This window comes from Cucurbita pepo, chromosome 16, assembly GCF_057944985.1.
Source record: "Cucurbita pepo subsp. pepo isolate OVF chromosome 16, ASM5794498v1, whole genome shotgun sequence".
Taxonomy (NCBI): Eukaryota; Viridiplantae; Streptophyta; class Magnoliopsida; order Cucurbitales; family Cucurbitaceae; genus Cucurbita; species Cucurbita pepo.
Window position 1 is genome coordinate 176,952 of NC_141813.1, and position 25,105 is coordinate 202,056.

The 25,105-nt window shown below is 35.6% G+C and overlaps 3 non-coding genes across 3 annotated transcripts; 1 reads left to right on the plus strand and 2 right to left on the minus strand.

Moving 5' to 3' along the window:
• Positions 1–1,621: 1,621 nt before the first annotated feature.
• TRNAE-UUC (transfer RNA glutamic acid (anticodon UUC)) lies at positions 1,622–1,693 on the minus strand. Its single transcript has one exon. It is a non-coding gene; the product is annotated as a tRNA-Glu (tRNA).
• Positions 1,694–5,145: 3,452 nt separating this feature from the next.
• On the plus strand, positions 5,146–5,217 carry TRNAC-GCA (transfer RNA cysteine (anticodon GCA)). The gene has a single exon. It is a non-coding gene; the product is annotated as a tRNA-Cys (tRNA).
• A 13,241-nt stretch (positions 5,218–18,458) lies between these two features.
• TRNAP-UGG (transfer RNA proline (anticodon UGG)) lies at positions 18,459–18,530 on the minus strand. Its single transcript has one exon. It is a non-coding gene; the product is annotated as a tRNA-Pro (tRNA).
• Positions 18,531–25,105: the final 6,575 nt, after the last annotated feature.

The following is a 25,105-nucleotide window of genomic DNA, read 5'->3' on the forward strand; positions in this document are numbered from 1 at the left end:
TCATTGCACCTTATAGTTTAGTTGATTATTATTTCTTTTTAAAATATAATGAATTATTGGAAATAGCTTTACTTATGAATTTTTATTTTTAATGTTAGTAGGGATAGCTCAGAAGGTCACGTGTTTAATCTCCACGTTCACCGCACCTGTAACTATTCAACTGGATTATCACATTAACAATTTGAATCAAATAAAGTGACATTAACCATTTGAATCACCTCAACTCCACTTGTTGAACTTGACCAAATGTCTATAACATAACACTAACAAAGGTACAAAGTAACACTAACAAAGTCTTTTTAATCTAAAATACCATTGAACTTGACCATTATAGTGCCTCTCAAACGTAGGTAAAGTTTAAATTCGAGTCTCCTTGTCAAACTCACTCGGGTGCTCATCTCAACCATGATGGTGTTCAACAAGAGAGACCTCGAAAATAGCCGGATTATCGCATTAACCATTTGAATCACCTCAACCCCACTTGTTGAAATTGAAACAAATATCTAGAACATAACACTAACATAGATACGATGTTCATAAAAGTCTTAATTTAAGATACTATTGAACTTGACCATTAAAGTGCCTCTCAAAATGAGGTAAAGTTTAAATATAATTGGTGACAAAAGATGAAACTATAAAATAAAAAGAAATAAGAAAATAATATTCAATTTCAGAGAATCAAACGAGAATCTCCTAGGTGAAAGCCAAATATCCAAACCGTTGGACAACAATGAATTTTTGGTGTAGTTGTCCTAAAGTCTTTTGTCTAATCGCTCAAGAGTTTTACTATGAGGTTTTGGATAATGTCTAACTCTTCGACACGTTCTTTCATGTGTGTGATAGAGTTCTCAGAATTACCGCGACGTTTCGAGCTGTTCGATCGTGTGGCTCTTTCTTCAAAACGGTAAACATCAAACATCAAACATCAGGTCTTTGATTGGCAACCCATCCAAAGGATTGTCGATTGCATCGATTGGATCAATAGTCTTCCCATGAGTTTATGGTGCATGACCCATTTTTTATAGCATTCACCTTCGAGCGCCACCATAGTTTTGCATCGTCCATGAGATGCATTGCGACCAACGTAACTCTTAGGTCCTATGAGCAAGTAACAGTAACCTTCAAGTATTGTTCTACGTAAAAAATAAAGCTTTTTAATTCCTTAGCACCCGGTTTACATTTAAGGGGTTGTGTTCTTGGATTTTAAGTTTGTTAAGCCCACATGAACTTGGCTTGAGGTGTGGTTCTCTACAGCCCAACTTGTCAAACTCACTCGAGTGCTCATCTCAACCATGACGTCGTTCAACAAGAGAGACCTCGAAAACGACTGGATTATCGCATTAACCATTTGAATCACCTTCTCATCTCAACCATGACGTCGTTCAACAAGAGAGACTTCGAAAACGACTGGATTATCGCATTAACCATTTGAATCACCTGCTCATTTCAACCATGATGTCGTTCAACAAGAGAGACCTCGAAAACGACTGGATTATCGCATTAACCATTTGAAATTGAACAAAATATCTATAACATAACTCTGACAAAGGTACGAAGTTCATAAAAAGTCTTTTTAGTCTAAGATAGAAACTGTAAAATAAAATGAAATAAGAAAATAACATTCCATTGCCGAGAATTGAACCCAGGTCTCCTGGGTGAAAGCCAGATATCCTGACCGCTGGACGACAATGGATTTTTTGTGTAAATGTCCTGAAGTATTTTGTCAGATCGCTGAAGAGTTTTTGCATGATCTTTTGCTTAATGTCTAACTCTTCGACACATCCTTCCCTATGTGTGTTAGAGTTCTCAGGGCTACCGCGACGTTTCGAGCTGTTCGATTGTGTGGCTCTTTCTTCAAAAGAGTCAATATCAAATGTTAGGTCTTTGATTGGCAACCCATCCAGGGGAGCGTCGATTGCATCGATTCCATCAACGATCTTCCCATGAGTTTATGGTGCATGACCCATTTTTTATACCATTCACCTTCGAGCACTACCATAGTTTTGCATCGTCCATGAGATGCATTGTGGCTAATGTAACTCTCAGGTCGTATGAGAAAGTTTCTGTAGCCCTCAACTCTCAGGTCGTATAATAGAGTTCTTAGAGCTACCGGGGGCCTTCTTCGCCCTCCACCTAAGCTGCGCAGGAAAGGCCCAAAGCCAATCCCAGGGAACAGTGAAGCTTCATAGGGTCTTTCTGTCCAGGTGCAGGTAGTCCGCATCTTCACAGACATGTCTATTTCACCGAGCCTCTCTCCGAGACAGTGCCCAGATCGTTACGCCTTTCGTGCGGGTCGGAACTTACCCGACAAGGAATTTCGCTACCTTAGGACCGTTATAGTTACGGCCGCCGTTCACCAGGGCTTCGGTCGCCGGCATTTCGAGGTGTTCGATCGTGTGGCTTTTTCTTCAAAAGAGTCAACATCAAACGTCAGGTCTTTAATTGGCAACCCATCAAGGGGAGCGTCGATTGCATCGATTCCATCAACGGTCTTCCCATGAGTTTATGGTGCATGACCCATTTTTTATATCATCCACCTTCGAGCGCTACCGTCCTTGAGATGCATTGTGGCCAACGTAACTCTTAGGTCCTATGAGCAAGTTCCTGTAACCTTCAAGTAGTGTTCAACGTCAAAAAATAAAGTTTTTTTAATTCCTTAGCATCCTGGTTCCCATTTAAGGGTTTGTGTTTTTGGATTTTCAGTTTGTTAAGCCCAACATGAGCTTGGCTTGGGGTGTGGTTCTCTACGACCCTCCTTGTCAAACTCACTCTGGTGCTCATTTCAGTCATCTCAGCCATGATGGCGTTCAACAAAAGAGACCTTGAAAATGACCGAATTATCACATTAACCATTTGAATGACCTCAACCTCACTTGTTGAAATTGAACCAAATATCTATGACATAACACTATTAAAGGTTCAAAGTTCATAAAAGTCTTTTTAATCTAAGGTACTATTGAACTTGACCATTATAGTGCCTCTCAAATCAAGTTCATAAAAGTCTTTTGAATTTAAGATACTATTGAACTCACCCATTATTGTGCTTCTCAAACCTAGGTAAAGTTTAAATATAATTGGTGACAAAAGATGAAACTATAAAATAAAAGAAATAAGAAAATAAAATTTCATTGTCGAGAATCAAACTCGGGTCTCCTCGATGAAAGCCAGATTTTCTGTGTAATGTCTTCGACACGTTTTTTTTATGTGTGTGATAGAGTTCTCAGAGATACCGCCACGTTTCTTGTTGTTCGATCACGTGACTCTTTCTTCAAAAGAGTCAACATCAAACATTAGGTCTTTGATTGGAAACCCATACAGGGGAGCGTCGATTGCTTCAATTCCATCAATGGTCTTCCCATAATTTTTTGGTGCATGACCAGTTTTTTATACAATTCACCTTCAAGCGCCACCATAGTTTTGCATCGTCCATGAGATGCATTGTGGGCCGATGTAACTCTCAGGTCCTCTGAGAAAGTTCCTATAGTCTTGAAGTATTATATCAAAACATATTAACGTATTTGATATGTTAAATATTAAAATAATTGATGTGTATCATAAACATTAAATAAAAATATATATTTGAAATTTGAATGATATTCATATTAATTAAACATATATTATGATATTCTACCACATTTTAATATTATTTAAATAAGATATTATATCTTAATGTATTAGGTATTCAAATATATAATTTGACAAAAATAATCACAAGTTCACCGTAAATAGAACCCTAGGGTTAAGTCAAAAAGTATCAAACACTAAATACTGTGACATTTTAGGTGATATTTTGTAGAGGAAACTCATAAGGTCTCCAAAGAGCAGGTGGTCATTTCTGACATTTTAGGTTAACAACATGGTGAAAAAAAAACTAGAAATTCTAATACCAGTAATTAACTACACACCTTTGAATAAGGTTTTAGAATAAATAAGATATCCAATCCAAAACAAAAATGATTTGATAAAAAGAATTTAGAGTCAAATGTTTTTATAAAATTCGACATGAAATTGGGATTTCGGAAAATTCTAATTTCTTAAAAGGACAAATATAAAATAGCATTTAATGTCCAATTAGAAAATATGAGGGGAACGTCATGTCATTTAGGCTAAAAAACGCTCCATCAGAATTTCAGAAGATTATGAATGATATTTTCCATCCTTTCAAAAAATTTCGATAGTTTATATTGATGATGTGTTGATATTTTCTAAAACCATTAAGATCAACACTTTAAACATCTACACACATTCATTAATATAATCAAAAGAAATCAGCTAGCTGTGTCCATACCTAGTTGTGTCCATACCCAAAATCAAATAATATCAAACTCAGATCCGTTTTCTTGGATTTTAAATTTATCTATAATCTTGTTTCAAACAAAAAATAATTTTGCTAGATAGAAGTAAATTTTGTTGTGGTTTGATTTTAAAATTCTACCTATAAAAGAAGTTGAAAACATCTTGGGAGATTACCTATGGGTGAGTTTCTAACAAAGTCTCTCTTCTCTCCTCTGTCTTCTTAAACTCATACTAATCCAACATGGACTCAAAAGTTCAATTACCTATAAAAGAAGTTGAAAACACCTTGTGAAAGTCTGTAAGCATATTACGACCTCTAGCTTTGCAAAATCCAGCGTTGTTGACGCTTATCAAAATCGCTGCCAAAATAAAGTTTAACGAGTGGTTCTATGGTGTAGTGGTTAGCATTTTCGACTTTGAATCTAACGACTTGTGTTTAATTCTCGATAGGTAATCCACCAATTTATACAAAATTGGTCCATAGTCGATTCGGTAGGGTCACTTTTGGACTGATAATCTGTAGAAGGGGTCACTAAGATTGAGATCATACAAAATGGGACCATAGCTCAATGTTAGAGCATTTAATTGCAGATCAAGAGGTCACCAATTCGAACCTAGTTGGGCCCTTCTATCTAGGATAGAAATTTGTTACATTTTTTGGACCGACACTATGTCTACGGGGTCACTAAGGTTAAAATCCTACAAAATGGATCCATGGCTCAGTGGTAGAGAATTTGACCGGTCACCCGTTTGAACATGGTTGGGCCCTTTTATTTTGGACAGACACTTTTTACACTTTTGGATTGACACTCTGTTGAAGGAGTCACTAAAGTTAAAATCATGCAAAATGGGTCCATAGCTCAGTGGTAGAGCATTTGACTGCAGATCAAGAGGTCACTAGTTAAAATCTGGTTGGGCCCTTTTATTTTGGACAGACACTTTGTTAGAATAATTACCGATTCCATGTACATTAAGAAAAGAGTGTGGTATCCAAGCACCCACTATGAACATGGTTAAAAACTTACAATTAAACAACACCAACTATTTTTTATGTTTTAAAATTATTTTTTTCAACATTTCCCTTATTTTGTACTATGAACCTATAAACTCTATTTCGAATATAATGTAAATATATATGTTAATTATATTTTAATTCTTTTTTTATTTCGAGAAAACATTTTACTTTGTTTTCAACCTGTTTTAACTTGCAATCCGTGCCTCGAGAACCCACCGAAAATGGGTCATGACTCCCTTTTTGTTTTCACTTACTCCTCCTAAATCTATAAAATGTCTCCTATTTTTATTCATTTTCTCTAATCTTAAATAAAAAGGAATAGCTCTCTAAAATATTCTTCTTTGCCAGTAATTTCACATAATTTAACATTTTAAAAATCGGTAAATTAAAAATCCTACATTGATATATTCGTAATTTCATGTAGTCTTCCTAAGTTTGCCGGCGACATTGTTTGTTGTCGAGCTTGATAATGTGAGTTTGTAACCCATCCGTTAGGGTTCTTGGAATGATTCTCTAGATTATCCCTTCCATGTTGGGAGTTGGGCCATGGGTCTTGGGTGAAGGAACCGTTGGTTTACCGCCTCTAAGAGTTAAGGAAGCATCTTGAGGCTAGTTTCACATAGTATCATTGTCTTTGAGATAACAATTCTTTTCTATTTTATCTAAATTTTTTAAATATGGGTTCATTTCCAAATGCATGCTAACACCCTTATTGTTGAATAAATGACATGAAACTTTCACATAGTAACGTTGCCTTTGCTCCTATTGGTGGAAGGATAATGTTGGATCGATATGACAACCCTAGAGGGGGTGAATAGGGTTTCAACAATCTAATTATTATTTTTTTTTTTAATAACAATCAAACTTGATACCATGCAATAAAACTTAACAATAATTTAGAACTTAATTAGGAAAAGGGTTAGAAAATATAACACCATAGTTTTATAGTGGGAATTTGAATAAAACTTTATGACTCTTTCCTCAGATCAGAGCCCAACCGCTACACCATTCTTTTTACTAGTGCAAGAGCAAACTCAATCCTTTCCACGGCTCACGATCAAATCGGTACACCGCTCTTTTTACTAGTTCAAGAGCAAACTCAATCCTTTCCACGGCTCAGGATCAAACCGGTACACCGCTCTTTTTACGAGTTCAAGAGCAAACTCAATCCTTTCCACGGCTCAGGATCAAACCGGTATACCGCTCTTTTTACGAGTTCAAGAGCAAACTCAATTCTTTCAACGGCTTAGGATCAAACCAGTACAATTGTCTGAAATCTTATAGAAACACACCACAACACTCTTAAATAATAGACATCTCTCTCAGGAATAAGATAAAAAAAATAGAATTGGAAGTTTTGTAGGGAGCAACAATGGAGGCTTTTTAAAAAAAATTTAGATCGAGGAAACACATGTTCTGTGTGTTGTGCTGTGAAAAATACTAAGAGGTGATGAGTTTAAATAGCGATCAAGTTGTAAAAATAGGAATTGATACGGACCACTAAAACGTGAACCGAAACGTGCAACACGAAAAATAATATTTATTTATTTTTAAATTTATCATAAAAAATTATAGACCACATGTTTCATTTATATATATATATATAACATATTTAAATGTAATACACGTTAATGAAAACTGTGAGTAACATTTTAAAAATAATTAAAAGTTTTATAAATCTAAATGAAGTTGAAATGATTTTGTAATTCAAATAATTATCTTTATCAAAACTAAATGAAATCATTATAATTTCTTTCCATTTAAAAGTAATAACTCGTTTTCATAAATAAAATCATTATAATTTTTTTTTTTTCATTTAAAAGTAACAACTAGTTTTCCTAAACGAAATCTTTATAATTTCTTGCCATTTAAAAGGTAACCGAAAACTTTTATAAATGTAATTGATTTATAATTTAAAAGTAATGGAAAACTTTTATAAATGTAATTGAAAACTCCACCTTGTTACTCCACCAAATTTATAAATGTCATCACGTCAGGTATCTTGTTTTGAATTTGATTGGTCCATAGTGTCAATTTTGCCACCACATCATCACGTCGGGTATTTGTTTTGACTGGAACTTCTTCGTTTTATCTCTAATTTGAGTGAACCAAAAAAGACGTTGAAATCATTGTTCCCAACCTTACACTGTAGACAAAAATACTGAGAATTGTTAATAATTGAAGGTAGGTTTGTTATCATCAAAAGATTAAGGAAAAAAAGCCAATAGATAATAGGTCGATTATACCTATAGGGTAGTTTTAAGGGTGACAACGAGACTAATTTTTTTTTAGTTAAAAATTAGAATTATAACAATCTGCCTAAAACCCTCAGACTAATTTTGCTTCATTTCTAAATGCAGGCAGACAAAGTAGAAAAATGAAAACATGTAAATTGTAAACTCGAACATTTCAAAGAAATAAATAAGTTTTGATGGTACCAATGCTAACCCGAAAACAATCAAACCAAATTTATTTAAAACATAGAAAACTTCATGTCTCCATCTTGTAAGGCCAATAAACCAAAGGGCCTAATATAGTAGAGAAATAAAAAAATGTTACCCTCATCTGTGTTGTGCTGTGCCATAAGTGATCCATAAGTGATCCATGGATGTTGACTTTGACCAATTCCTACTATTTTTTTTTTCTATATTTTGAAACTATTTTAAGCACTCTTCTCTTGTACTCCTTATAATTTCTACCTTTTAAGGTTGTAAATATTTGTGCACGGGTGACTATTATGATTACATGTCAACGAGTCAAGTGGAAATAAATTTTGAAGATGAAATTAAAGTATTAATTTTGATGTCATCTTTACCTGAGTTTTGGGATATTGTTATTAATGAGATTCAATCTAATGCCATTAGTAATTCACAATGATAATATTCAAAATACTTGACAAAAAAGAATGGTCAACATAAGATATTTGAAACAAATAAATATTTTTGTCCTCTATGATATATCAAATCAGGCATTTGAAATTCCTTAATAATAAACCTGAAGTCTTACATCTTTTATAGAGAGAAGTTCCTTGAATAGAAGTCTTATTAGATACTTCTAAGCATTTAGAGATCAACTAGAAACAAAGCTAAACATTCTAAAAAAAATTAGGGGTTAAACTTTTAAGTTAAGGTAATTTAAGAAACTTATGATTTTTATATTATCAAGAGTTTAATTGAGCTAGGTCGATTCAATCTAGTGGACCCAAGAATTGAACCAAATCAAACAACCTAGTTAGCAACATGATTTAGTGGAAGCATTTTCACGCAAAGTAGAAGCAATAATGGAGGGTTTGAAATAATATAGTTTTCACCCCTTGTTTCTCGAGTGAATATTGAAATAATATAGTTTTCATGTTAAGTTTTGCACCAAAGAAAGAAAGACTGGGATGTAAAGTATTATTTCAATTTGTTTGTAATATACAACAATATATAAATTAACTATAAGAAATATATAAAATTACATGTTCTCCAAGAGCTTCAATCAACATTGGAGGGATACTTCTGCAACCACTCTAAAGGTGCTCAAGATCACAACGAGTTAGATAAAACAGCTCTAGAACTTTGAATCCAATAACTTGAGTTTGACTCGTGATAGGATCTCTCTTCTTGTGGAATCTGCATAAAATAGGAAAACCATTCCAAAATAAATTTTTATAGGGGATTCTATGGTGTAGTGGTTAGCACTTTGGACTTTGAATCCAACGACCTAGATTCAACTCCTAGTAGGACCTCTATGAAATGACCTTGATGCGAAAACACAGAATAAGGAAGGACAACACAAGACATTTTAAAACAAAAGGGTGTTACCTAGCATTCGATGCGAAAACACAAATTTTCTTGAGGCATAAGGTGTAACTTTCTTGAGTTATTTCGAACTTGCTCCGCTTCATGCCTTCCAATGCCTTCCAAGGCTTCATGAACATGACCTCCGTAATCATTTGAACCCATAATAACTAGCATGAGTTTTAGGTTCCGAACTTGCTCCAACCAACTTGAATTGAATTTATTCTCATGTCATATAAAATAGACCTTACAGAAAATAGTTGGTAATTTGGAGCATGTCTAAGCCTTGAGCTAGGATATGACTTCTTGTTTGATTTTTAGGAACTAAACCTTAGAGGTTGTCGTGTCATGCATCGTATTTTAACCATGAAAACTCTTCCGAAGTAACTCTTAATTTTCTCCCCATGAGTGCATAGGTGGCGTTGTCATAATCGTGGCATCCTGCTAGCAAATCGTGGTGCAGGGAATCTCATTTAGGTGAGGGAGATAATAAGTTCATCATGGAATCCTGCTCATGGTACATATACCATAGCATCCCACCTAAAGAGAAATAGGGGCCTCGCGGTACACTTCGTGAAGTGAGATAATGGTTACTTCAGGCATGGATCCTAGCAACTTGTTAAGCATGATGTTTGCATTAACCTAGGTGTTTTCTTGGATTCTTGGTGATCCTAGGTTTATGCATAACGTCTTGGGTCAAGCTTGGAACTTATAAGTTCTTAGGAATAGCCCAGCATGATATTGTGCACGTAGTATCTATTAGAGACCAAGGGTACATCTGGGGAATCTATTATTTCAGGGATACCACTTTAGTTATCCTAGGAGGTAAAGTTATATGGATCGTGATGAGCATTTTCTCCCATATCTTGGTTTTGCTAACTACAGTTTTCTAATAACTCCCAAACTTCATTACATTATATAACCTCTCGGGATAAGGATTCATACAACATTTCATAAAATAAGATCTACTGAGAAAACCCGAGAAAAGGTCAAATTTTGAGTTGACTTGGACAGTTCAGTTGAACTGGCCGTATCATTGTTTTCTTCCTTTGAATAGGAAGAAGATGCGCTCGCGTCGCCGCCATCTGAAACTCAGCCTGTACAGCCACATTACAGCGTTTCTCTCCTCGATTTCTTCGTGAAACTTAAAGATGGATGTTACAAGAAAGGGCGAGGGATTTATTTGATAACTTCTCATGGATCGTAGCCTAAGATATTCGCTACCAAAGTTCATCCAAAATCTGATTTATCGCTTGAGATAAAACAAAGGATTTCTTATTGGGTAGCCGATTCTAGGGGTTTCAAGGCCCTATTTCTTCATTAAACCTCTTCCATATCCTATCTTCAGGCTAAAGGAATTGGTATGGAGGAACGTCTTTGAGTGTAGGACCTTAATTTCCAGAAATCGTTCTCGGTATGCAACTCACTCGAAACGCCAGATTTTCGATCACGTGGGTAGCTTATTCTACGACGTTTCAGCTCTCGATTCCTTCATCAAGTTTACTCAACTTCTTCCTCTGAAGCTAGAGGAATCCTTAATGGAAGGAAAAGAGATCGTAGATAGGAATTTTGACTCTTATCCCCAATTTAATTTCGAAACCTATTTCCTTCAATTTGGCACGCTCTCGAGGTTATTTTTCTTCGTGGTCTTCTATGGAAGCATTCCTTGGAGGTGCAGAAACTGATTGGAATCATTCTTGCTCGACGAATCATCATGTATCCTCGGATTGGATTTTCAAGTTTTTCTTGAAGTTCTTCAATGGCTGATCGAATTGCGGGAATGGTTTCTAGGCACTTTCAGCACTCTATTCCTTCATAGAACTTGTGGGTAATCTTGTTGAGAAACGGTAGGAATAAGTTAGAAGAGAAATGGTGGAGGATTGCTCTCGAATTTGGAAGAAATCTGAGAGTAGGAGACCCATAATCTAAACGTTTATTGTCTTCGATTGGGGGATCGACCTTTCTCGATTCTTATTTCGTATTGTTGCTCCTACTTAAGACTTTATAGGAGGAGCTTAAACTGACATTGAGAGCTTCAGAATTTCGTTATTTAGAGATCGAACTTTCTAGATAATTTTTTGGAGATATCAACTCCGATCATAGCCTTACCGACCTTGGCTTTGAACACTAGTCGTTGGATGTGATGATCCGTGCGTGATCGTTCTAGATCATTCAAATTTTTTAGGAGATCCGACGATTGAGATTTGAGTTCAAAAGATTTTGCTCGGATGGTCACGGTAGATGCTCTTATTCTAATTAGAGTGGCATTTCTGTAATTATCCATTCTTCCAGGAGTATTTTGGTAATTTTCCACTTTCCGAATATTTTATTATTATTTTTCTCGAAAAATCCTTAATTTTTCTACAAATTTCTCATCACTTTTTTATCATTTTTCCCTTTTTTTTGGATCTTGAGATTCCTTCTAGATAAGGAATTACAAATCCGGAAAGATTCTTGATAATTGAGAAAATGACTTTTTTGCCCTTTTGATTTACTTTTTCCTTTCCAATCCTTTTCAAAAGGCCTTTAACTCCTTGAAATCACTTGTTAGGGTACACGAGTGACTTGACTAAGTCCTTTGTTCTTGCTTAATCCTTTAATTTTTTTCCTTAAAATCCTTTGGGTCAGTGGCTTATTCTTATGGGAGATAATTTCCTTCATTTTTGGGGTGTTACATATACATACTCGTTACAAACACAAAATAAGAAGCAGACTCAAAAGAAGAACAAAAAAAACTAGATTAAAAACATAGCTTAGTCCATGGCCCACACTCCAAAGTCCACTCTCATCCACGACCAACTCTTCGTTACTTGAAAAAAAAATGATAAACATGGAGTGAGTAAAACTTAGTAAGTAGCCTACTAGTAGGTTCTTAATCACGACCTTAAGCTAGGATATTACTTCTTGTTATGTTTTCAGGATCTTATACTGATTTTGAAAACCTTCCCCTAAAATAACCTTCAATTTTCTCCCATCTATCTTTTTTTAAACACTTATGAAAGTTAAAGAGTAGTTTTGAAGTTTTTTTTTTTTTTTTTTTTTTTGAAAATTCAATGGTATTTTTTTTAAATAATTATGATTATATTTTTTATAGAGAAATTGCAAAGTTCAATGGTATTTTTTTATTAATTTGGATTATAATTTAAAAAAAAAATACAAATTTTTGTTGATTAAGTTAATATTAATTTCGTATTCTTTTTAATTAATGTATCATTGTCATATCGGTGTCCTAGTTTTTTAAGAATGACATGTTACCATATCTATTTGGTATCATATTTATGTCTAGTATCTATATCTTTTTTTTTTTTTTTTTTTTTTTGTGACTCTGAGATATTTTGCTTTTAGTATCTATATATCTTCACGAAAATAAGTTTAATTTATGTTGAGATGGAGAATAAAAATTGACGTTGATACTTGGGACTTTGATTCCTCTTAGTGTGAAGCTTGCATCTTGCAATTACTTGGGTAGAGAATGTGTTTCACTTAAAATTCACTCAAGAGAAAATAATCAAATAACGAACCATAAAAATTAAAACATGGATGTCAATGATGAAGAAGTGCAAGCTGTTGAAAGGTTTGCCGTGGAAAATTTCAAAGGTGGTAGATATAATTTAATTTACAAGCGTGTGGTGAATGGTCTTTTCAGTCCAATAACATTCATTGGTCAGATATTGCAATTGTGAAGAAGTTCCGTCATATGCATCGGACGCTACCGCCATCCTATAAGCTCTTATCTTTTGTGGAATTCTTCAAATTCCCTCTCCATAAGTAGCAGTATAACTACTAGATTGCTTTCTTTACTTACAAAGAGTCCTCTCTCTATATGTGCTTCTCGGACATTACTCTCTTTTATCTATAAAAATGGCATAGCCATAATGATATAAGTATCTTTTCTTTTTCTCTCGTACCCACCTTATACATAACATGTTAAATTAACTCATACTTAAAAAAATAATTTCTCTCTTTTGGAGATGCAGGGTATCGATCCCCGTACCTCTCGCATGCAAAGCGAGCGCTCTAACATCTGAGCTACATCCCCTTGATTTTTACATCATAAAACCTTAAATGTCACATCATCAATAATAGTGAAAATAAAAAAATATCAAAATATTAACAAATAGTTTGGTTTGGTGATGCGAGGCATCGATAATTGTGAAAATGAAAAAATATTTTAACAAATTAAATACTTTCTTTTGGAGATGCGGGTTATCACTCCCCGTACAACTCGCATGCAAAGCGAGCGCTCTACGATCTAAGCTACATCTCCACAATTTTTACGTCACAAAACCCTAAACTTCTCATCATGAATAATAGTGAAAATGAAAAAATATCGCTACTCATTATGTCATAAATAAAGAAATATTGAATAGAAATAAAATAGTAATAACAAATAGTTTCTTTTGGAGATGCGAGGTATCGATCCCCATATCTCTCGCATGCTACATTCCCATGATTTTACATAAAAAAACTCTAAACTTCCCGTCATCAATGATATTGAAAATGAAAAACTATCCCCGCTCATTATGTCGTAAGTAAGGAAAAATTTAAAAGAACTAATTTATTTAGTAATCGTTTCCTTTGTTGATGCATGGTATCGATACCAGTACTTCTCACATTTGATGCAAACACTCTACCATCTAAGCTATATCCTCAAAATTCATATGTCACAAAATCCTAAACATCTCGTCATCAATAATAAGGAAAAAAAAAATAACGCTATTCATTATGTCATAAATAAGGAAAAATTGAATAGAAATAAAATAGTAATAACAAATAGTTTCTTTTGGAGATATGGGGTATCGATCCCATCCCCATACCTCTCGCATGCTAAGCAAGCAATCTACCATCTAAGCTACATTCCCACAATACTTATATCAGAAAACCCTAAATGTCCCGTCATCAATTCTAGTGAAAATGAAAAAATATCTCCGTTAATTATGTCATAAATAAGGAAAAGTTGAATAGAAGTAAAATATTAATAACAAATAGTTTCTTTTGGAGATGGGGATATCCCTTTGCCTCTCGCATGCTGAATCAACTCTACCATCTAAGCTACATCCCCACAATTCTTGCATCATAAAACCCTAAATTTCCCATCATAAGCTACATCCCCACAATTCTTGCATCATAAAACCCTAAATTTCCCATCATCAATAATAGTGAAAATGAAGAAAATCTAGAGATGCAGGGTATCAATCCCCATAACTCTCACATGCAAAGCGAGTGCTCTACCATCTAAGCTATATCCCCACAATTCTTATGTCACAAAGTCCTAAACATCTCGTCATCTGAAAATGAAAAACTATCCCGGCTCATTATGTCCTAAATAAGAAAAAATTGAAAAGAAATAATATATTTAGTAATCGATTCAATTGGAGATGCAAGGTATTGATCCCTGTACTTTCCCCGATAATTTCAAAGCAAATAGAGAGTTATGATAAGTTAAGGTTAGATCAACTTTGAGTTCAAAGCAACAAGAACCAAAGACTGGTGCGAAAATTCTATGGACTAGTCGAAGTTATCCACAAGATAAGGAAGACATCATATAGGATCCAATTGCTCCTATGGATACAGACTAACCCTGTTGTCCACGTAAGTAACTTGAAATGTTATTATTCCGACCAAGAAAACATCAAGTAAAAGCAGGTCGTATGACGTCATGCAAAGAAGAAATTGTTTCAAGCGAAGAAACTAGGAAAGACACCAACAGAGAAGACTTGAAGAGTTAACAAACCGTGAAGTGATTTTCAATAGCTCCTAGTAGGTTGGAAAAGACTCCTCAATACTGAGATCAGCTAGAAGCGCGTCGCGAGACCTAAAGTCGGCCTCATCCTACAACGTTGAGTTTATGAAGAGCCGGTTGATAGAGATATTGACAAATTGTGTAAGGGCAGATGTCGAGGTCATGATTTGCCAAGGCATGTTTCTTGTGGCTGCATGTTAGATGTCTCAGCTATTCCTGTAAACGATTTGTGGTTCATGGTGGCATGCTCATTCCAAACACGTTTTACTTGCTTTCATCTTAGATAGGCCTTTACTATTATTGTTGTGCCAATACGGGGTGTATGATTAGTCCTCAAAATCATATCTACACCCATCAGGACTAAAATGTCCTAAAATGTACTATAGGAGAACGTGACCAGTTGTTGTTTCTTTACTTTTAGCTTATAACATTACTTTATTTGAAATTGTTTTGAATGTATTTCCTCGCTCACGTTTTCTAAAATATTTCTTCTAAACGTGATTCGAGCATACACTGCTATTGTTCGTTCAGTCTAAATTTTGCATGGTTGACTTGTTCATTGGATTAGAACAAATGTCACATAATCATTGTCTCACTATTGCAAGAGTGCGATTGTGACACTTGTCTTCCGTTCAGTTGTGGGCCGCATCTTCTGACTAGTTACGTGAGTTTGGCCTGGAGCATACGTGTAGGTTGAAAAAGAAATTGTTGGATGCGGACTGCGAATAAGGGTTGGGCCACGGAAGGTTTTTTTTTTACCACATATGGACTTTGGGCTAGTGAGTCTTAAATTTGGGTTCGTTTGAAAAATTTTGGTTCATTTTTTAGTTCAAACGAACCCAAATTAAACCTACTAGTTCTTTCTTCCTTGCACGACTCACTCCTATTCTCTGTTCTGCCTCTTCTTGCTTTGTGAAACTTCTTTAAAGGCTAATTTTCACCGATTATTTGGGAGCATCTTCTTAAAAGGATTGTGACCACAAATTAAAAGGATTGTGACCACAGATGACCTATGTAGAAAGTTTGTACCCCCTTTCCTAAAACCTTTAGCAGACAACATACCCAAAAAAAGATGCGCTGACTAGACTGCGCTACACCTCGTCTCACCCCTCCCCCCCCGGAGCATATGGATCCACCCAATCGATGAACATTCAAACCAAACTCGCCCATCCTTTTTGGCACAAGTACGCGAGAACCAATCCAAGTAATCTACAGTGGGGAGACCCCTTAAAGCAACAAGCGAGAATGACTAGGTTGATAGTAGGGTTAAAGAAAAGGCGAGTATGAAAAGACGTATCGCATGACTGTCCCTATAAGCAGCTTCATTCTTTCTTGATCTATGAACCGACTTTATGAAAAAAATCAGTCTTTCGGCTGAAAGTGTGACTTTTGGGTATGGATAAGCAGGACCTCTTGGTTCGGGAGAAACCGGAGATGTTGGCTAAGAAAGCTAAGCAGGCAAGTACAGGACGGACAAACTGCACATACAAATTGATTGACATGATCCCTCTCCCTCTCTCTTTGGCTAGTTGGCTAGTTGCACAATAAGCGGGAAAGCATACCAGGTAGGGAAAGAAAGGCTGCTCAATCTCCTGTAAGGCCAACCCTCAACGGCGAGCTCACTAGGCAATGCTATAAGTCCGATAGAAGTCCAAGGTTTCATCTACTACGGACCAGGAAACTCTTGGAGGAGCTAACGTGAAATGAGAAATACATTCGATTACGGCAACTAATAGATAGTGATCTTTTTGGTAGAAACTGAATGATCCCTTGGCTCGAGAAAGAAAAGAAAAAGGTAATCGTACTCCTACCTTTTCCGTGGGACGATAGGAAAGTTTGAGCTGAAAGATTGAATCACACCTGATAAGAAAGGCGGGCTTAGCAGGTTTCTCCAAACGTATAAACAAAAAGAGGAAGCAACCGGTCCTAAAGAGGATACCGATACGCATACATTCTCGCATGGAAGACCATAGCTGAACCGGATCAGGGTCCTAACCTAGTCCGACTAACCTTCTTTGGCTGGCCCCCGCCCCTTGTAACAAGGTCAACGCGTACGTGCTTTTTCCTTTCATTTAGCGAGATAGCTTACCAGCTCTTTCGGCTCATAGCAGCAGTATGAAAAGCAGAATCCTCATCATGAGTCGAGTCTGCATTGCCATAATCGACATCGGCCAAACCAAGAGCTCCTATTTTTTCTTTAACGAAAGCGGATCTAACAGTTTTGATAAAACCAACATCTTTTAAAGATGGAGTCGCTCTGCCTTGATCACAGTGGACATATGCAGCTCCCGCTTTACCTTTGTCTACCGTGAAAAGGAAAGTTCCCTCACGATAGGCCCTCCCAGCTCCCGAACGTCTTTCTATCAATCGAGAGAGGTATAGAATAGTACAACAAACCAACAAGACAAGAATGGACTCATAAGATGGGCGGTCAGGGAAGCGATTTCATTTGTGTTATCCGCCAAGGAAATGATCAAGGAATTCTCTATACATGGCTGAGAGATGACCGTATTGTTGCACATCCTGAATAAAGTACCGCAGGCAAGCGAAGCTTTTGAAAATGAAAGCGTGTAGAACTCAGATCCACTTTTTCTTCGATTCGTAAACTTCGGATTTGATCTTCCTTTCGTCTTCGGGTGACTGAGAGAGAATTTAGGCCTGGCGTGCATCCGATTCGGTCAACAATAAGGTACAAAGCGGATTGATTAAATGGGCTTGAAGTACCATTATCGTTAGGTCGAAGATCTCTACTAGGTTTAGTGCACTTTGGTAGTTGCGAATGTTGCCGTAATCGAATGTCTCTCTCATTCGACATTCTCTCTTACCAAGAACTCATACTCGCCAGGGTTGAGGAGATAGTCCCTGAGCTAATTGGTTTTCGAGATTGCGTATACGCGAAAAGACTACGGGGATTTGCACTTCGGCCCCTGAGAATACCACATCATGGTGACAGGATTCGAACCTATGGCTCTCTGAAACTTCTTCATCGGTTATTTGGGTGCATCTTTCTTAAAAGAATTGTGACGACAGATGACCTATGTGATGACAGTGGACAACATGCCTACTTTCCTGACCACGGATAGACTACGGGGCTTTGCACTTCGGCCCCTGAGAATAACACATCAAGGTGACAGGATTCGAACCTATGGCTCTCTAAAACTTCTTCATCGGTTATTTCGGCGCATCTTCCTTAAAAGGATTGTGACAACAGACAATAGAACAAAGGATTGTGACAACAGATGACCTATTTGACTGAAAAGTTCCTAGAAAGAAAGGATTGTGACAACAGATGACCGAATTGTGACAACAGATGACCGAATTGTGACAACAGATAACCTATTTGACTGAAAAGTTCCTAGAAAGAATACAATAATAGAACAATTTGTGTAATGCTCTTTACGAAGTCCGGCTCGAGACGATCTTCTTGGTTCAATGTTTAAAAATCACATTTTAAATCATATTATCTTGCATAATTCATTTTGATATAATATTGTTGGGGGCATTTTGAGAATCGAACTTGAGACCTCTCACACCCAAAAGAATAATCATACCACTTAGACCACATGCCTTTCATTTTATTTTTTTTTTTTTCCTTTCCAAATTGTCATTTTTATCTTTTAAAGGGGCATTCCGAGAATCGAACTCGAGACCTCTTGCACCCAAAGCAAGAATCATACCACTAGACCAAATGCCCTTATTATGGACTATAGACATATATCGTGGAGTACACAAGTAAATGATATTAATAAGAGCATTATCTTTCTCTAAGGCTCATCTTTTGAGAAATGAACATAGGGGCATTCTGAGAATTGAACTCAAGACCTCTTGCACCCTAAGCGAGAATCATACCACTAGACCAAATGCCCTTTCTAAAAAAAATGCAACATTTTTAACTCCTACTCAATATATTTTTTTCTCTCAAGTTTGAAATCTATTTTCTTGAGCGGTTGTTGGACTATAAAACAAAAAGTTGATGGTCTAGTATTTTACTTGTAAGTAAGGCATGTAATGTTGAATTGTTCTAATAGGCAAGTGTTATCGAATAAACTACAACCCAACAAATGAATCAAACTAATCAGTTTGGGTTGGGTTGGATTTATTCGGCTCAGTTCGTCAGTTTGTTTGATTTAATTCTTCTATTTTGCTTCGTATGACAAGAAAATGAAGTTGTATTGAATGTACCATAGTTTGATTTATGACAAACTCATATGAAATATAATTGCATTAATAGTACTAAGAGTTGGAGTCTATAAATATTTCATGAACTTAAGTGCAACTCATGCTTCATTAAAGACGAGATAAACTTTAGTTAAGTAACTGGAAAATTAAATTACTTCATGTGGAGCTTCAATTACTCTATGTTAGCTACTATCTTTAGGGTTTACTAATTAGACACGAGTTCTTTGATTTAGGGGATTGTTTTATGTAATTTTCAACTACAACTTATGTTTTCAAATTTTTAGGTCATAATTTAGGTAGTGGTTGTATATTATGGATGAACACTAGAGTTTCTATCCCATTCACCACAACTACTCTAGTTTTTGTTTGAAGGCTATAATTGTCATCTATGTTGTATGGCAATAAAATTTGTTTAGATGAAATTTTAGTTAAAGTTGCATATTTTACTTCTTGCGAGTAAAAAATTTGTTTCTTAACATAATATGAATTTAGTTGCAGAGTTATTAGGAATAAGATAGAGAAAGAAATTTTCTTTAAAATAATAAACAGACCAAAGTTCATCTTTGTTGTTGTTTAATTGTGATTTTGCAAAAAACTTAACTAATATAAAATATCAAGGTAAATCAAGAATATATACACACGTCATTCAAGATGACAATAAAATAGAGTTAAATTGAACGCAGTTGTAGTTTCATGTCTAGCATAATTGTATTAATGATATTAAAGAGAACTTCGTGTTTTATTAGAAGAGACCAACTTTCTTTAAGGTACTAGGAGTTTAAACTACTTCCATTGTAATTTCAATCACTCCAAATGATTACAAATTTAGGGTTGGCTAATTGGACATCAATTATCAACTTTAGGTTATAATTTAGGCAGTAGCCATTATAATATTAATGAGCATAAGAGTTACAATTCTTTCATGGACCATATGTGTTATAGTTAAATGAATATATATATATTATGTATGTCGAGGTTTGGGTAAAGCACAAAGTAGTAAGGAACACGATTGTCAACTCTAGAGCCACCCACAACTCATGATGGAGACAGATGCAAAATATTTTAACATCCTTTGGCATCAAGATACAGGAAAGATGAACGCCATCAAATTGGAAGCTTTACCTGTCTTAGGAGTCACAATGAGAACTCTAATCAAGCTGGAGCCTTGGACTAGGCAAATTGTTTAGTGATAGTTGAAATGGATGACTTCGACGTCGTGTCAGGAATGAATGTCCTGCTGAAACACAAAGTCATTTACATGCCCCTAGCAAAATGTCTAGTAGTAATGGTGTCTAACCCAATGATCATCAGAAAAACATCCATCAACCAAGAGGGTTGAAAATGATGTCGATACTACAGTTGAGAAAGAATCATAGCCATGATGAATCTACGCTTGCTGCTACTGTTGTAATTAAAAAGGGGAGCTCGAGTGAGCCAACCTCAATAGAAACCTTGTTGCCACTACATGAACACCACGACGCAAAACAAGGTCAGATAATGGATTTATCCCCACCAGAAGAGACAAAAACAAGGTTAGATACTGAAGAAGGGAGACAGAAACAAACCACTGAAGCAACACCTGTTCACACAGAAATATCATCTAGACGGATGAAGAGAAGGGTCAGTTGGAAGCGTCAACCACAATAATTTCAAGAAAAATAAAGAGTTCAGATAAACTTCGAGTTCAAAGCAACAAGAACCAAAAACTGGTGTGAAAATACTATGGACTAGTTAAAGTTATCCATAAGATTATGAAGACATCATATAGAATCCAATTTCTCTTATGGATGCGGACTAACCTTTTTGTCCACGTTAGTAACTTGAAACGTTATTATTTCGACCCAAAAGGCATCAAGCAGAAGCAGGTGGTATGACGTCATACAAATAAGAAAAAAGTTTCAAGCGAAGAAAGTAGGAAAGACACGAACAGAGAAGACATGAAGACTCAACAAACCGAGAAGTGATTTCAACAGCACCTAGTAGGTTGGAAGAGACTCCTCATTATGAGATCAGCTGGAAGCGCATCGAGAGACCTAAAGTCAGCCTCATCCAATAAATTGTGTGGGGGCAGATGTCATAGTCATGATTGCCCAAGGCGTGTTGCCTGTGGTTGCATGTTGCATGTCTCAGCCATTCTTGTAAACGATTTGTTGTCCAAGGCGGTTATTTGTGCAATGTTATTGTTTACCGATTATTTGGGCGACACGCCTTGAGCAATCATCACCGTCACAATTGGCTAAGACATTTGTTGTCCATATGTTATTGTTGTCCAAGAGACTCCTCATTATGAGGTCATGATTGGCTAAGACATTTAAAGAAGTTTTACCTAGGGCAACTTCTATCACAATCCTCTTCTCGCTCTCTAAAACTTCTTTAAATGTTATTGTTCACTGGTTATTTGGGCGCATCTTCCTTAAAAGGGTTGTGACGATAGATGACCTAGGTAAAACTTCTATTGGGAGATCAGTGCAATAGAGAATCTGTTTCCCTTTCCTGAAACCTTCAACGGACAACATAACAAAGAGTTCCTAGAAAAAATATCATAGAACAATTTGTGTAATGCCTTTGAAGTTAGGCTCGAGGCTCTATCTTGTCTCCCAAGAATATGGTTCATTCTCTATTCACATAGAAATTCTGCAATAGAAAGTGGTACCCTCATCTTCTTTTACAAAACTTTCTCAAGTCCTCATGGAATGATTTGAAAGTGGTAGCCTCATCTTCTTTTATAAGACTACCTCGGCCTTCATGGAATGATTATGCTATGTTGATTCTTAGAGAAGGGAGTAGGAGTAAGAGTAGATGACTGTTTATGGTCCAAGTCCCGAAAAAGTAAGTCATTATGTCAAGAAAGGAGAGGAATCCTCATAGTCTCCAAGATTTGAAGAGAATCATACATACACAAGTTTCCTTTGTGTGTTTATTCTTGTTGTTTGCTCTCTTCTATTAACATGTTATAAAGACACTTGTAAATTATAATTAAATATAGCTTCCTTTTTTTTTTTTCTTTCCAAATATCCATCTCAATTACTTCTTGGTTCAAGGTTTAAAAAAAACCTATTTCAAATCTTATTATATTGCATGCCTCAATTTTATATAATTGTTGGGAGCATTTTGAGAATCAAACTTGAGACCTCTCGCACCCGAAGCGAGAATCATACCATTAGACCAAATGCCTTGTAGTGGATCTATCATTTTTAGTTGCTGGTCCATATCTTTTATGCGCCTCAATATTTGAAATTTATCCACATGTTTTTGTTTTAATTCTAGAAATAGAAATGATATCCATAGAAATACATAATTTTACAATGCAAATAAGAAAAATTCGTGATCAAGTTTTAGATAAAAGTAGCAAACATGTTGATAGATATAAAAATAAATTCAAGTTCTCTCTGGCCTAATTATCAATTGGAAGATTTAGCTGATATGAATTGTTATTCGTTTGATACCAATAATAACAGTCATTTTAGTATGCTAAGGATCCAAATGTGTCCATGAAAATTAGTTAATGCTATATTTTTCTTATATTGGCCATAATATCTCTCAACCAAATACATTAGTTGAAGATGTATTTAATATTTTTCTTTTGTCCTTTTCTTTTTTCGAAGGGTCTTATTCTCCATTCCATTTGAAAATTGATATTTTGTTTGGTAATTTTAAACTCATTATTTTTGTTTGTTCATTCCATCTATCATTTTTAGTTGCCCATGTGTATATGTTTTCCGCACCTCAATATATGAAATTTATCCAACCTCAATATATGAAATTTATCCACATATTTTTGTGCTTTAGAACCTACGATTATTGTCATGTTAACTTCACATGGGATTAACTTCCTTTAAGTTTATGTAGTTTCTTTTTATTACTATGTTTACTTGTGTCTCATGTTACTCCATTTGTATTTACTTCGTTTTATACAAAAGTTCACCGTAATTAATAAATCCATGTGCTTAATACATTCCCTACAAGAATAAACTTGTTTGTATCACGATAAATTACAATGAATACGGAGAAAAGAAATCCCAAAAATAAGTAGAAGGTTGAGAATTTCACTCAACCACACAATGTCAAAGCGTGACTGCATGGCTCACACGCGATACTCGAATTTCGGAGGGGAACTTCTCAACTTGAGAGATCAATTTCATTCCTCATAAATCTGATGTTTACATAATAATTTGTGGGTATTTATAGTCTCCCACAAAAGAAGTTAGTGGCTGAGATTTAATCTCGATCCCCTTAAGTCATTTTATATGCATTGTTATTAATTCTTTCAAGGACTTGATAACGGTCATCCCCTCTTGGATGTAACTTTGTCTTCCTTTGAGATTGGAATCACTCCTTGCGAAAATGTATCCAAACCCAGTTACTAGTTCGAAAAATGATTTCATTCCGTCCTTTGTTAATTCTTGTAGCAACATTGAAATTTTGTTTCTCAATTGTCTCCTTCCCCTCTTTATGCAATGTTTTGATCCCATTTGCCTTACTTGTGGCTGCTTTACTCACAAAAATATTAGAATGAATAGAAAGCAAATCAAGACGCGTAAGTGGATTAAATCCTTAAGCAACTTCAAAAAGAGAACAATGAGTGGCAAACATTCGTCCCAAGACTTAATATTCTTACAAATAATAGCCCTAAGCAATGCTCCAAGTGTCCTATTAACCACCTCAGTTTGCTCATTAATCTGAAGATGACATGTAGTTGAAAACAATAATTTGTTACCCAATTTATGACTTAATATTCTTATAAATAATAGCCATAAGCAATGCTGCTCATATTTTATTAACTACCTCAGTTTGCTCATGAGTCTGAGGATGACATGAAGTTGAAAACAAAAATTTGGTACCCAATTTATCCACCATACTTTCCAAAACCGACTTAAAAATTTAACATCCCTATCATTTTTTGTGTGCAGCAAACATTGGCAACATTGACTACGGAACTTATAAACATCGTGCTTCATGGCAAAGGTCATATGGATCGTGATAAGCATTTTCTCCCATATCTTGGTTTCGCTAACTAAAGTTTTCCAATTACTCCCAAACTTCGTTACCTTATATAACCTCTTGGGATAAGAATTCATATAACATTTCATAAAATAAGATCTACTGATGAATTTCATAGCATTTGAAGGTCATCTAGGTCATGAACCGAAGGTAAATTACCTTAGGGGCATTATGGTCATTTTGCACCCTTTCTTGTTTTACCTACTTATCCTTATCCAATGACCACCAAATTTCATATCTAACCTCAACATAATATAATATGCTCAGTATTAAAATTTGATATGCAGCGGAGCTCATATAGTGGGTTATTTTAACGTTACTTAAATCTCGAGCTATTTGATCGGTTCAGGGTCTTAACTCACGGTTCTTTGGGTTTTTCTTTCATATATCCTTAATTCATACTTGGTTTAGGGTTCATATGAAAATCCAAGCAATTTCTACTTATTTCTTAACAAAAAGTCCAAGGTGGCTACTTGCCTCGTCGTCGACGTTTGGGACGTCCATTCTTGAGCTTCTAGTATCTGGCTTACTTCAAATTTCCTTCCACATAGTCCTTATTGTTTCTAGTTTCTGAAACCATAAGATTTTCTATGAGAATCGGTTTGGAATGGGGTTAAAATTGAGAAAACCCGAGAAAAGGTCAAATTTTGAGTTGACTTGGACAGTTCAGTTGAACTGGCCATATCATCGTTTTCTTCCTTTGAACAGGAAGAAGATGTGCATTTTTCGCGTCGCCGCCATTTAAAACTCGGCCTGTCCAGCCACATTTACAGCATTTCTCTCCTCGATTTCATCGTGAAACTTAAAGATGGGTATTACAAGGAAGGGCTAGGGATTTGATTTGATACCTTCTCGTGGATAGTAGCCTAAGATATTCGGTTCCAAAGTTCATCCAAAATCTGATTTATCGCTGGAGATAAAAGAAAGGATTTCTTATTGGGTAGCCGATTCTAGGGGTTTCAAGGCCCTATTTCTTCATTGAACCTCTTCCATATCCTTTCTTCAGGCTAAAGGAATTGGTTTGGAGGAACGTCTTTGAGTGTAAGACCTTAATTTCCAAAAATCGTTCTCGGTATGCAACTCACTCAA